The sequence below is a fragment of the Podarcis filfolensis genome, assembly GCF_964270895.1.
Source record: "Podarcis filfolensis genome assembly, chromosome: 2".
Lineage (NCBI taxonomy): Eukaryota > Metazoa > Chordata > Lepidosauria > Squamata > Lacertidae > Podarcis > Podarcis filfolensis.
The window spans coordinates 26,061,340-26,072,618 of NC_139605.1; the positions used below are offsets into that span (position 1 = coordinate 26,061,340).

Below are 11,279 nucleotides of genomic sequence, written 5' to 3' on the forward strand. Positions count from 1 at the left end.
TTTGCGCCCCCAACTCGTGGATTTGCGCCCCCTAACCCGTGGATTTGCCCTAACCCCCAGATGTTGCGCCTGGTGCGGCCGGCCCCCCCTGCACCCCCCACGCTACGCCACTGGCCCAGAGTGCTTTTTGGTAGCTTTGGCAGAGAGCCAGCTGAGGCCTTTTCTGGAGATGGCAAATCAGGCCGCTATCATGTTCAGGTTAAACTATTGGGTAGGATTCAACTAATGAGTCCTGTCAGTGGAAACCCTGGGCAAGGACTTCCACTTGCACAGCAAGGCTTCCCTCCTCTCCTCCCACTGCACTCCAGCCCCAGATAAAGATGGGGAGGGGTTGGGAGTACCCCCAGAACAGTGCATGAGGGATGAGGAGGGGTCATTCCATCTGGCTTGCAATGGAGCAACCTGAAGTTTGCAACGTTGAATTCCTCCCATTGTTAACATCTAGGGATTGCATTTGACGAGTTTGGAAAATGCAGCTACTGTACGATTCTGCTGCATGCTAGTTCATTATTATTCCATCTCCACTGCTTCTTAATGGGAAGGGAATTTTTGCTTCCTCCTGTGTCTCTCATCTCGATTGGAGAACCTGCATCACATATTTGAACTGGAAGAAATGCTCCCATTTGTGCCAGTGGAGACTTTTTGCATTGCTAAAGTTTGCATATCCTCAAAAAAGGGTCCCCCCCCCCAACTAAACATTAATTAGGAAGAACTTTTGGATGGTCCGAGTTGTTTGACAGTGGAGCAGAACCCCTCGGAAGGTGATGGACTTTAGTTCATTGGGATCTTTTGTGGGATATTGTAGCAATGGGTTTGCTGCAGACAACCTCTGACAGGGTCATTTCCAAATCTGTTCCCTTTCCTCCCTCTCTTTCCACATTGCCTAATGTAGATTGTAAAAGCTTAAAGGGATGCTGCCTATATAAAATTCTAAGAAGACAGGTATACTGATGGCTCAGTATAAAATATAAACAACAATCACCCTTTTTCTGCAAGTCAATTCTCTGCTTCTTATTCCTCACACCCACCCAGTTTAGTTAGTTCTTTTTCTGGTTTGCAGGAGGCTTATTAAGGTTCTGTGTACAACTGCCTTCTTAAATGGGTAATTGATCCTTTGATAAATGGTTACCGATTCCTAACTAGTCAATTATTTGTTTCAATGGCATGATTTATTGCTACACTCAGAACCTTCTGCGGATGACTTTATAGTGCTGAGTGAATATCTATTCACATTTCCGCCCCAAACCCAAGCTGGCATGTTTTCAAATGCTTGATACAATTCATATGGAAATTCGAGGCTTCCCATATATCTGCACACAGAGAGAGCAAAGCGTGGTTTCACTGGCAAGTCTCGGTTGAAGGGGACAGATGTGCATCTCCCTAAGCCGTTGGTGGATAACAATCTCTCTGGACCCACTGCAAAACACAGAATGCGCACCAGCCTGCATATAAGAAAGGAAAAGGCAGGGGAAATCACTTCGTGTCTGTTTGTTCCCTATGGAACTTGTGAGGTTGAGAGAATGAAAGGGCTTGCAAATACCAAGTGCTGTTCGGTGACAGATGCACTCCATGCAAATCAAACTCTTTAGCAGGCTATAATATTATTAGTACTATTTTATATATTCAGCGCTGCTGCTCCAGGTTCCAGTACTGCTACTTCGCCTGTGCTTTGGGAAAAGCACAAAAGTGGAATGTAAAGGGCATTTGTAGTGTGTGGGGGGGGCAGTGTATAAGCATATTGTCAGGGAATCAGGAGCAGGAGCACTGGGGAGAGAGGAATTGGAGAGCGAAGGGGAAGAATCCGAGGGAAGCGTAGGGGAGTATGACAGTGGCCCGAGAGATTCCATGAGCTTCTCCAGCGAATCAGAAGATTCCCAGAAGGGGGCGCCGATGGTCAGAGCAAGGGGGGGTCCCAGGGGGGACGCACCAGAAACAAGGAGCCAGAGGGGAACCCCAAAGCAGCAGTGGAGGATCGGGACCAGTTTCCCCACCAGAGCGTAGTGGGGGGGAAGAGTCACATGTGTCAGGGCCAGCGTCTTCTCCAGCGGGGAGAGGAGGTGAGTCAGGGCTGACCACGCCTCCATCGGAGAGTGGGGGAATGGAGGGGAGGTCAGTTGCAGCTAGCCCCCCCGAAGGGGGAAGCAGTGACAGCAGCAGTGAAACGGTCAGGAGGAAAGCTGCTGGCTGGGCGCGCGCGCCAAGTTCAAATGTGCAGGCGCGGGGGACAGCAGGAGACCCAGATGGGGAACCAGCTCCTAAAGCCCGCCGGAGGGAGGGAGAAGGCTCAGGGGAATCAGCGTCAGAAGAGGCTAGAAAGGGCGAGACCCCGGCGGGCAGGCGGACCCAGAGGAGGAAAGAGCAGCGGAAAAGGTGGAGCAAGGCGAGGGTCTTAAACTGGTGTACAGGGGGAGGAGATTCAGACGGATCATCAGCGGTCTGACAGTTGAGACGTAGAGCTGCGCGCTGCGGCTCTGGAAGTGAAACTGAACTTCAATAAAGACTTTTGTACTTAACAACAAAGCAGCGTTGGTCCTTTGTGAGCTGGGACCTTGGGCAGCTCTGACACATATGAAAGAAAATAAAAATAAATCTGGGGAGGTAACACAATCTTGCTAGGAACATTATGGGATGGGTCTCTCATTTTATATGTGTGATGGCCTGGGAATCCGATTCAGAGGCTGAACCGGAGGAATCCCAGCCTGCACAGGAGTCCCCGCCTCCAGGGCTGGCTGAACTGGGGCAGGGTCTTGATTCTGAAGCGCCTGCACCTGTGCCAGATCCTCAGGAGCAGGCACCAAGTGAATCCACTCTGGCTCCGGAGGTGGTTGAGGACTCAGTGCCTACAGGTGAGTCTCCCCCTGGGTCCAGTAACCCTTCAGCCTCTCCTGAACTGCAGAGGCGAAGGGCAGAGAGGCGAAGGGAACTGGTTTCTCCCAGGAGGAGTGCTTGCCTTAAGGCCAGGAGAGGCGGGTCTCCTGGGGGCCGGGACTGCCCCTGGCCTCAGAGAAGATAAAGGCCAGTCAGCCCGGTCCTAGGTTGCGGGAGCAACGTCGTTAAAGAGCTGTTTCGGCCAGCATCCAGTCCTGTTCCTCCAGTATTCCTGTCCTTGCCCGGCTCCTCGCTTTGAACCCCGCTTCGCCCATGGAGGACTGTCTGCCGTCCCTCGACTCAGGTCCTGGACCTCACCCCACGGTAACCTCCCCCTGGGACCAGCACAATATGATGGTGACTAGGGAGAGAGCAGTGGCACAAACCAACAACTGTGGCAAAGGTTTCTTGGCAGTGGACAGGATCAAGCTGTAAGATCGCAAGAGGCAATGCTCAGGTGTGCAATGAGGCTCTTGTCCTCCCCCAAGCCCCTGCAGAGGAATTATCTCTTGCACCCATTTCCTACTCAGTTGCATCAGTTTCAATTGGCTGTTGACTACTGCCATTTCTCTCCTCTTTTGCATCGTCTCCATTCCTGGCTGCATTCTCCCCCACACCCTCATTTTGCAGGGGTTGGGGGCACAGACAACATGCTGTGCATACAGGAATTTCCAGGGGCAAACCCTAGTGTTAACAGGCTCAGGTAGCAGACGACAGGGTTGACTTTTGCCAGCAGCTGCCAGTTGGAGGGGGCAGCAGTGGGCTAGGTTAAGGGTGCTCAACTTGTTGCCTTCTAAATCAGGAGTTCCCAAAGTATGTTCTGTTGATCACTGATGGTTGTGAGCTTCGTTCAGGAGGTCTGAAACAGCAGCTCTATCTTATTTACTTATTTCATTTCATTTATTTTTATTCTCCTTTGCTTCTTATATATCTAATTATATTTTATTGCATTGAAACCAAGGTCTGCTTGATCCAGATTTCTTGGCAATAGTCCTAGGAGCCAGGATATGCTAGATCGTCTGTTGGAGGTCAGCCAGAGGTGGACTGCAGTCTTCCTAGGTTTGTTAGCTGATAGCAGGGTGGGCTGGCATGACTGGGAACTTTGCTAGTGCTCCTTGATGTGCAGAAGCCAACTGTTGAAACCATGGGTAGGCAAACTAAGGCCTGGGGCCAGATCCGGCCCAATTGCCTTCTAAATCTGGCCCGCATAGAGTCCAGGAATCAGCGTGTTTTTACATGAGTAGAATGTGTCCTTTTATTTAAAATGCATCTCGGGTTATTTGTGGGGCATAAGAATTCGTTCACCCCCCCCATATAGTCTAGCCCCCACACAAGGTCTGAGGGACAGTGGACCAGCCCCCAGCTGAAAACGTTTGCTGACCCCTGGTTGAAACTTTTCAGTGAATAGAAGCTGTAAGTGCAGCCTGCATGACAATCAGTTGCTCAAGGCATAGCTGTAGGGGTGATAGTCATTTCTGTTTTACTCACAGTAGGGCCCTTTAAATTAATGAGCATGATGCAGTTAGGTCCATTAATTTCAGTGGGTCTTCGCTGAGTAAAACCTAGTTGAATACCACCCCATGTAATTTTTTAAAAATAGCACAACACATTACAGTTGCTAAACAACCGGCAGAGAAATTATTAAGTCAGAGCTTTCCCAACTTTTCATGTTGGTGACGTACTTTTGAGACATGCATCATTTCATGAGATAGTGATTCAGTTTTGATAGCAAACCAGAGGTTAAACTAACCCCTTTCCAGCCCTGGAAGGAGCGAGGAGATCATTTGCACGACACACTGCAGCTGACACACTAATGTGTCACGACACAGTTTGGAAAGCTCTGCCAAGACCCTCAACGATTTTCAAGTGGTCCAGGCCAGGGTGGAATTAGGGAGCCACTGCTGTTGGACTCCAGCCCACATTGCCATGTCCCAAGAGCAGAGATGATGGGAGATGTAGTACAACAACCTGTGGAAGGCACACGTTGACAGTCCGTGGGGCAAGGCAGACCTGACTTTGTAGAAGGCAATATTGTATGCTTGTATGCTTGTGATACTTAACCCTCTGTTCTTTGTAAAAAGCGACACAGCAGTGAAAGAGTTGTCAAATGGAAGGCGCCTGTCGATATGGTAATACAAGCAAACTTCATGCTACCGTTTTAACAATTGCATTGTGTGGTTTCTGACAAGGATTTCCATGAATTTTTGGATGCCTTAAGCTTTTCTATCTTTTTTCTTTCCTTTTTTTCCTGATAAAAACGAATGATTACTCTTGAGACCCCATGTTATCCATTTTATCTCGTGCACTTATAAAAAACCTGGGAGAGGTTTCCTACAATCTATATTTCTTTTTTACAGTTCCTATAACAGAGTTGGTAAAGCAGTGGCATGTTGAAATATATATCTAAAGTTCAGAGCAGAGATAAAATCTACAGTGACAGGGGAAAGTTCTGAATGTGCTAAGGGATTTATGTATAGGGCTCGCCCCCCACCCCGGATGTGAATGAGGGATACCACACATGGAAGTGGCTAGTGGGCTCCAGGTTCAGAGGTACCCTGGGAATTCTGAAATGCTTTTGATGTCTCTATCTAGCTAATGTGCACATCATCACCAGCGTAGCACCCAAAGTTAGCCCTAGCTTAACCAACTTAAAACAGTAAAGGCAGCCCTTTAAGGAAAACCACTAAAATTTGGCAGTATTCATCCCCTCAGAAGGTGGTATCATGCCTGCAAATTTCATCTCATTTAGCCATTTTTAAAAGTTATATATGGCTCCTATAAATAAAGAAATACAACTCTAAACGTGCCTAGCACAAAAATCCCTGGATCTATTTATCTGGAATTTGGTCAGCTTTATCCACTCAGGTTGGGATAATATACTAGCACATTCAACCCAATTTTGTGGTGGTGGGGTAAAGGTAAAGGTAAAGGTAAAGGTAAAGGGACCCCTGACCATTAGGTCCAGTCATGGTCGACTCTGGGGTTGTGGCGCTCATCTCGCTTTATTGGCCAAGGGAGCCGGTGTATAGCTTCCAGGTCATGTGGCCAGCATGACTAAGCCGCTTCTGGTGAACCAGAGCAGCACACGCAAATGCCGTTTACCTTCCCGCTGGAGCGGTACCTATTTATCTACTTGCACTTTTGACATGCTTTTGAACTGCTAGGTTGGCAGGAGCAGGGACCGAGCAACGGGAGCTCACCCTGTCGCAGGGATTTGAACCCCCGACCTTCCAATCGGCAAGTCCTAGGCTCTGTGGTTTAACCCACAGCGCCATCCACGTCGTGGTGGTGGGGAAACCATGTTCAAACGCACAAAGCTTCAGTTTTCCCAGACAGGACTTGGATGCAAGCTGAATCAGGTAGCTTCCAAATTGGTCCAAACACAAATTGGGCTGTATTCTCAAGCAGCAAGCCAGGATCTGAACTGCATCTTGTGGTTGGTGTACTGGACATAGCCTGATGTGTGATTATTAACTGCTGGAAAAACTTTCAGCGGCATTTCCTGGATGCTCAGTAACATGAAACCACCTAATAGCTACTGGTTTAAAATCTAAGGGTGGGCTTGATGGATAGTTTTTCATGCATTCATTCATCTCCCACAGCACAGGTGTGATGCCACCACCTTTGGTGTTTCAAAATCCAACCTCAGGCACCATGTCTTGTGTGAAGCCTTTGGCACAGCCTCCCTCCCCCAGTTTCCCTTGCCTCACTGTAGCAAAAGCTAAGGCTGTACAACTGGAACAACTGCATCATCATCATCATCATACCCCACCCATCTGCAATATCACTTCCCCTGCTTATCCCTGCCTCCACTTACCTCCCTTTCCTTAGAGTAGGCTGGTCCATTGGGGGGAATGGGGCAATGCTCCACCAGCTTCAGCCAACTGTCACCTGCCTGCCTTCTTACCTGCAACCAGTGATGGAGTGGCTGTACTTTCTTTGACACTGGCTGCATCTTCTTTCTGTCCTATTGGCTCCAGTGGGCACCAACAACCACTGCCTCTGTTTCACTCTGTGTTGAATTTTGGATTGTAGTCTCTATGGGGGGGAGACAGGATTACCCATTTGCACTCTGTAAACAACCATGCACAGTAAACAAACAAGCAACCTGATGTGTCCCACAACATCCTAAGGTGTTTTTTTCTTTGTTTTGTTTTTGGTAGTTTGGGCCTTAACAGGTGGATGTTATCCATCTAGAGATTGGAGTCAATTCTGGTTTTAGTACGGAGGCGCTACAAAGTTTTGGACCACCTGGAGCAAGAAGCTTATGCTCACACGCACCTGCCACGTGACTAGCTCAGAGACTAACTTTATTAATGCAACCAACTTCCTCATCTCACTGTTATTAAAGGTCATTTCCCCTGAAATTTATAGTGGCGGGGAGCGCAGCAAGCTATATTCTGAGAGTAACGTGATTTCCTCATTACCATTTATAATGCCACTAGCAGGAAGGAGACTCATACATTTCCCAAAGTTGTCACAAATGTGGATGGAGGAATGGACATAGCTCAGAGAGTTTCTTGAAAGGGAGATGACAGATCTTGGAAAGATGCTCTTCTGTGAGCTTCTTGCTTTGCGCTCCTGCAGGTTGGAGCTGGGAGAACGGCTGAAGAAGAGGTACTGGCACAAAAAGGAAAGAGCTTGCTGGAAACATCTCTGCTCCCATTCATTCTCCTCAAAACCATGCCCTGCACATTTCAAGTATGTGCTAAATATCCAAACATGGACAGAATTTGCTATTTGTCACCCAACTTTTGGCAGATTTTTATGCCATCTAACTGCCATTTAAATTAATGCCACTTCATGTGAATGGTATTTCAGTACTTGATGACCTGTCAATATGCACTAATTCCCAGGGGTCATTCCACATGGGAAGAGCCCTGCAAAGGTCTGTCTGGTCCACCATCTTGTTTTTAACACTGGAAAACCGGGCAGCTTACAGCAGGAGTGGAGAACCAGTGGCCCTCTGGACTACATCTCCCATCATCCCCGACCAATGGCTGTGCTGGCTGGGGCTGATGGGAGTTGGGGTCCAACAGTATCTAGAGGGGCCACAAGTTCCTCAGCCCTGTCTCACAATCCAGGCACAAAGGTACCCTATTTTTCTAGGTATAAGACGCCCCCATGCATATGATGGCCCCTATTTTTGGGGACTCCAAATTAAGAAAACACCCCTCAGCACTACCCGTGTATAAGACAAGCCCCAATTTTAAACCTAATTTTTTGGTTAAAAAAAGCTAGTCTTATACCCAGAAAAATACGGTAAGTAGCCTTTCCACATTGTTTGTCCCCAGACTTCAGGAGCTGGAGTAACGTAGCTGTTAGCATGTTAGACTAGGAGCTGGGAGGCCAGGGTTCAAATTCTGACTCATCCATGAAGCTCTCTGAGCTGCTGTCTTCTCACAGCAGTGCTGGCTCTAGGGGAATCTTCTGGGCTCCCGATGTTGCAGAACTACAACTCTCACCCATTGGCCATGCTTGCTGGGGCTGATGGGAGCTGTCATTCAGCAACATCTTGTGGGCACACTTGGTGTGGAGTCCCTAAGATGGTTGCATGGTGCCTTGTATGCCTCTTTCCATCCACTCCTGAAGCCAAGCTGGGGCCAAACGTATTGCTCTTCTTTCCTTTGAACCACATCAGCGAGAGCAAGAGTCTTGCCATCTGGGCAGCCCAGGACCTCCATACACACTCCTAAGACTTGCGCCCTGGGGAGGTCACTTCGCTACTGCAAACCCATCGGGTTGACTTCACTCCATTGTCTCTCAAGACAGACAGATGCCAACAATTGCTCAACATCACCTTGGAAAATGACCTTTCACCAGACACAATGGTTATAGGTACAATGAAAATAATGTGAAGTACTCTTGAACAGCTGGGCTACTTCTCAGGGCCACATAAGGACAACTGCTGGTCAACCTGTTCCGATCAGACCCACCCAGCATGCTCAGTGGTTAGGGAGAATGAGAGTTGTAGCAACATCTAGCGAACATCAGGTTCCCCATTCTTGCTATATTTCAGAGATGGGGAGCCTCTGGCCCTCCATAGGTTGTTGGACTACAAACTCCCCTCATCCTTGTCCATTGATGGGAGCTGGACTCCAGCAATATTCAGAGGACCACGGATTTCCCATCACTACTCTGCGTCATATTAAACCTCTTTAGTTCTAATACCACCCGTGGACTGGCTTAATGGCATGCTATTTTCTGCTCTAGCAATCTTGGCCGCCAAAGTGAGTGAGAGCAGACAGTGAGAACAAAGATCTATAAGGCCCCCGCCAACTTTTTAGTGATAATTCAATTTGATAGCAAACGCGGGGATGAAAACTGAAGATGGAACACAAAAAAACTGAATTCCTTTTTATTTTAATAGCAAGACTGGAACATGGCATATTTTATCTCTCCTCATGACAAAGATTAGCATGAGAATGGCAACACGCTAGGATAGCATCTTATTTCAGGCCCGAGGCTGTAATTTCAAGTCCCTCTTGGCAGTTGGCAGGCAAGCCGTCTGCAAGGAGGGGTATTTAAAATTCATGGCCTCTGCTCCCAGCATTTATAGCATCTTGAGATCACCTTGACGAAACTTCAGACCTGCAACGCTATGCAGAATCTCTTTGCAACTAATTCCACGTAGCTTGTTTTGATGTGTACTACCAGCTGTCGTGTCCTCTGCTGCCCCCACCAAATACTTTGCTGGGCATGTACCTGTTGCCATGACCCAGGTGCATGCCACGGGGAGAAGGAGGCCGAACATGAAGCCCATCTCCGTGCTCTCCATTTCCCACCCGGCGTGCAAGCACTGGCATCGCAGAGGTGGGGAAAGGATGCCCGCGCAGCCCAGCCCGGCCTAGTGTGCGAACGCTTGTGCACTGGGTGGGACATGTCATGTGAGGGGGCAAGTTGGTGCCCCTGCTTGAAGGAAGGGCTTCTCCTCAGAGAGAGGCCTGGGCCTGCACTCTCGACTGGCACCTGCCACTAATTTCACTTGAAGGAAGGACTCCTTCCTCAGAGAGAAGCCTGGGCCTACAATCTTGACTGAAACCTGCTACCTGCAGCTGGCAGGAGGGTGAGCTGTCTGTGGCTGTGGGGACAGTGTCCTGTGAGGGCAGGAGCAAGCAGTTGGAGGCAGTTGGGGGCCATCTGCCACACTTTCCAATTTGCCACCTGAACCACGTGGCTCATCGTGGCTCGTGATAGGGCTGGCCCTGGTTTGGAGCCAAAAGAGACTTGAGTAGCAGAAGCTTTGGGGGCAACAGTGACGAAAGGAGGTGTTTTGTATTCAACTGGTAGGACCTGATAGCTGACATGAGAATGCTCTGTGTTCTCTTGAGCCTCTGCCCATGAGGCTGAGGGAGAATTTAGAGGCTCAGCAAAGGAACATTATCATATTCTTATATGAAATATGAGATTTCACACACAGCTCCAAGGTAGGTTTCCTCTGTGTGCAGCTTGGGCTCTGCCCATATGTATTTCATGCTCTGACAGCCACAAGGCTGGATTTATTGCATTCAATGTCTTGCTTCCCATTTGCCTGCAGCTTCTTCAGACTGGAGCAGAACCGCTGCCTGCTGATCCAGGCAATGGTGGTTGTATTACATTCACCCTTTACACAGGCTGCTTCTAGAGTGGCATCCTGAACACAACATAGTACTCACTGGGTTGTAAACTCCTGAACAATATCAGTGCTTGCTGTCATCCTCACTCACCCTTGAAATATTGGCCTAGTGGATCACCACTGTCTGTAATTGGAATACCCTGCCATCACACCTGCAGCTGCAGGCACCCAGGTTCTGCTGCTGCAGGCGTCAGTGCAGAGCTTGCTAGTTATATGTCTCTGGGCTGATTGAAACGGCAATTTGAAATGTCATCACTTGGGCTGCTAGTCTCCAACCTGGGATTAAGGTCCATTGAACTCAGGGCCAGGGCCTTTTCTGTGATGGCTCCGACCTGGTGGAATGCTCTGTCCCATGAGACTAGGGCCCTTCAGGATTTAACCTCCTTCTGTTGGGCCTGTAAGACAGAGCTATTCCGCCTGGCCTTTAATTTGAATTCAGCCTGATCTTTTATTTCCCTTCTCTTCCCTCCCCCTCCCCTTTTATGAAGACCCCACAGCTAATTCTCCCCTAGCCTCCTCGCTGGCCCATGTAGGACTAATTCAGCCAGCTAGCCCTGGTGACTAGCTAATGCTTATTGGATGGATTTCCCCCAAATTGATTTTTTAACTTTAAATTTTATTGTTATTCATGTTTTTATACTGTATTTTATGCTGCTTTTACAGCCTGAGCCCGGTTTTTGAACCGGGAAGGGCGGGTATAAATAAAAAAATATTATTATTGTTGTTGTTGTTGTTGTTGTTGTTGTTGTTGTTGTTGTTGTTGTTGTTGTTGTTGTTGAACTTTCTTCTGAGCAGA

The 11,279-nt window shown here is 48.4% G+C and overlaps 1 long non-coding RNA gene across 1 annotated transcript; it reads right to left on the bottom strand.

Moving 5' to 3' along the window:
* Positions 1 to 1,397: 1,397 nt before the first annotated feature.
* On the bottom strand, positions 1,398 to 9,554 carry LOC310757479. Its single transcript, XR_014545250.1, has 3 exons — positions 9,442 to 9,554; positions 6,776 to 6,906; positions 1,398 to 1,442 (listed from the first exon to the last, which is right to left on the bottom strand). It is a non-coding gene; the product is annotated as an uncharacterized lncRNA (long non-coding RNA).
* Positions 9,555 to 11,279: the final 1,725 nt, after the last annotated feature.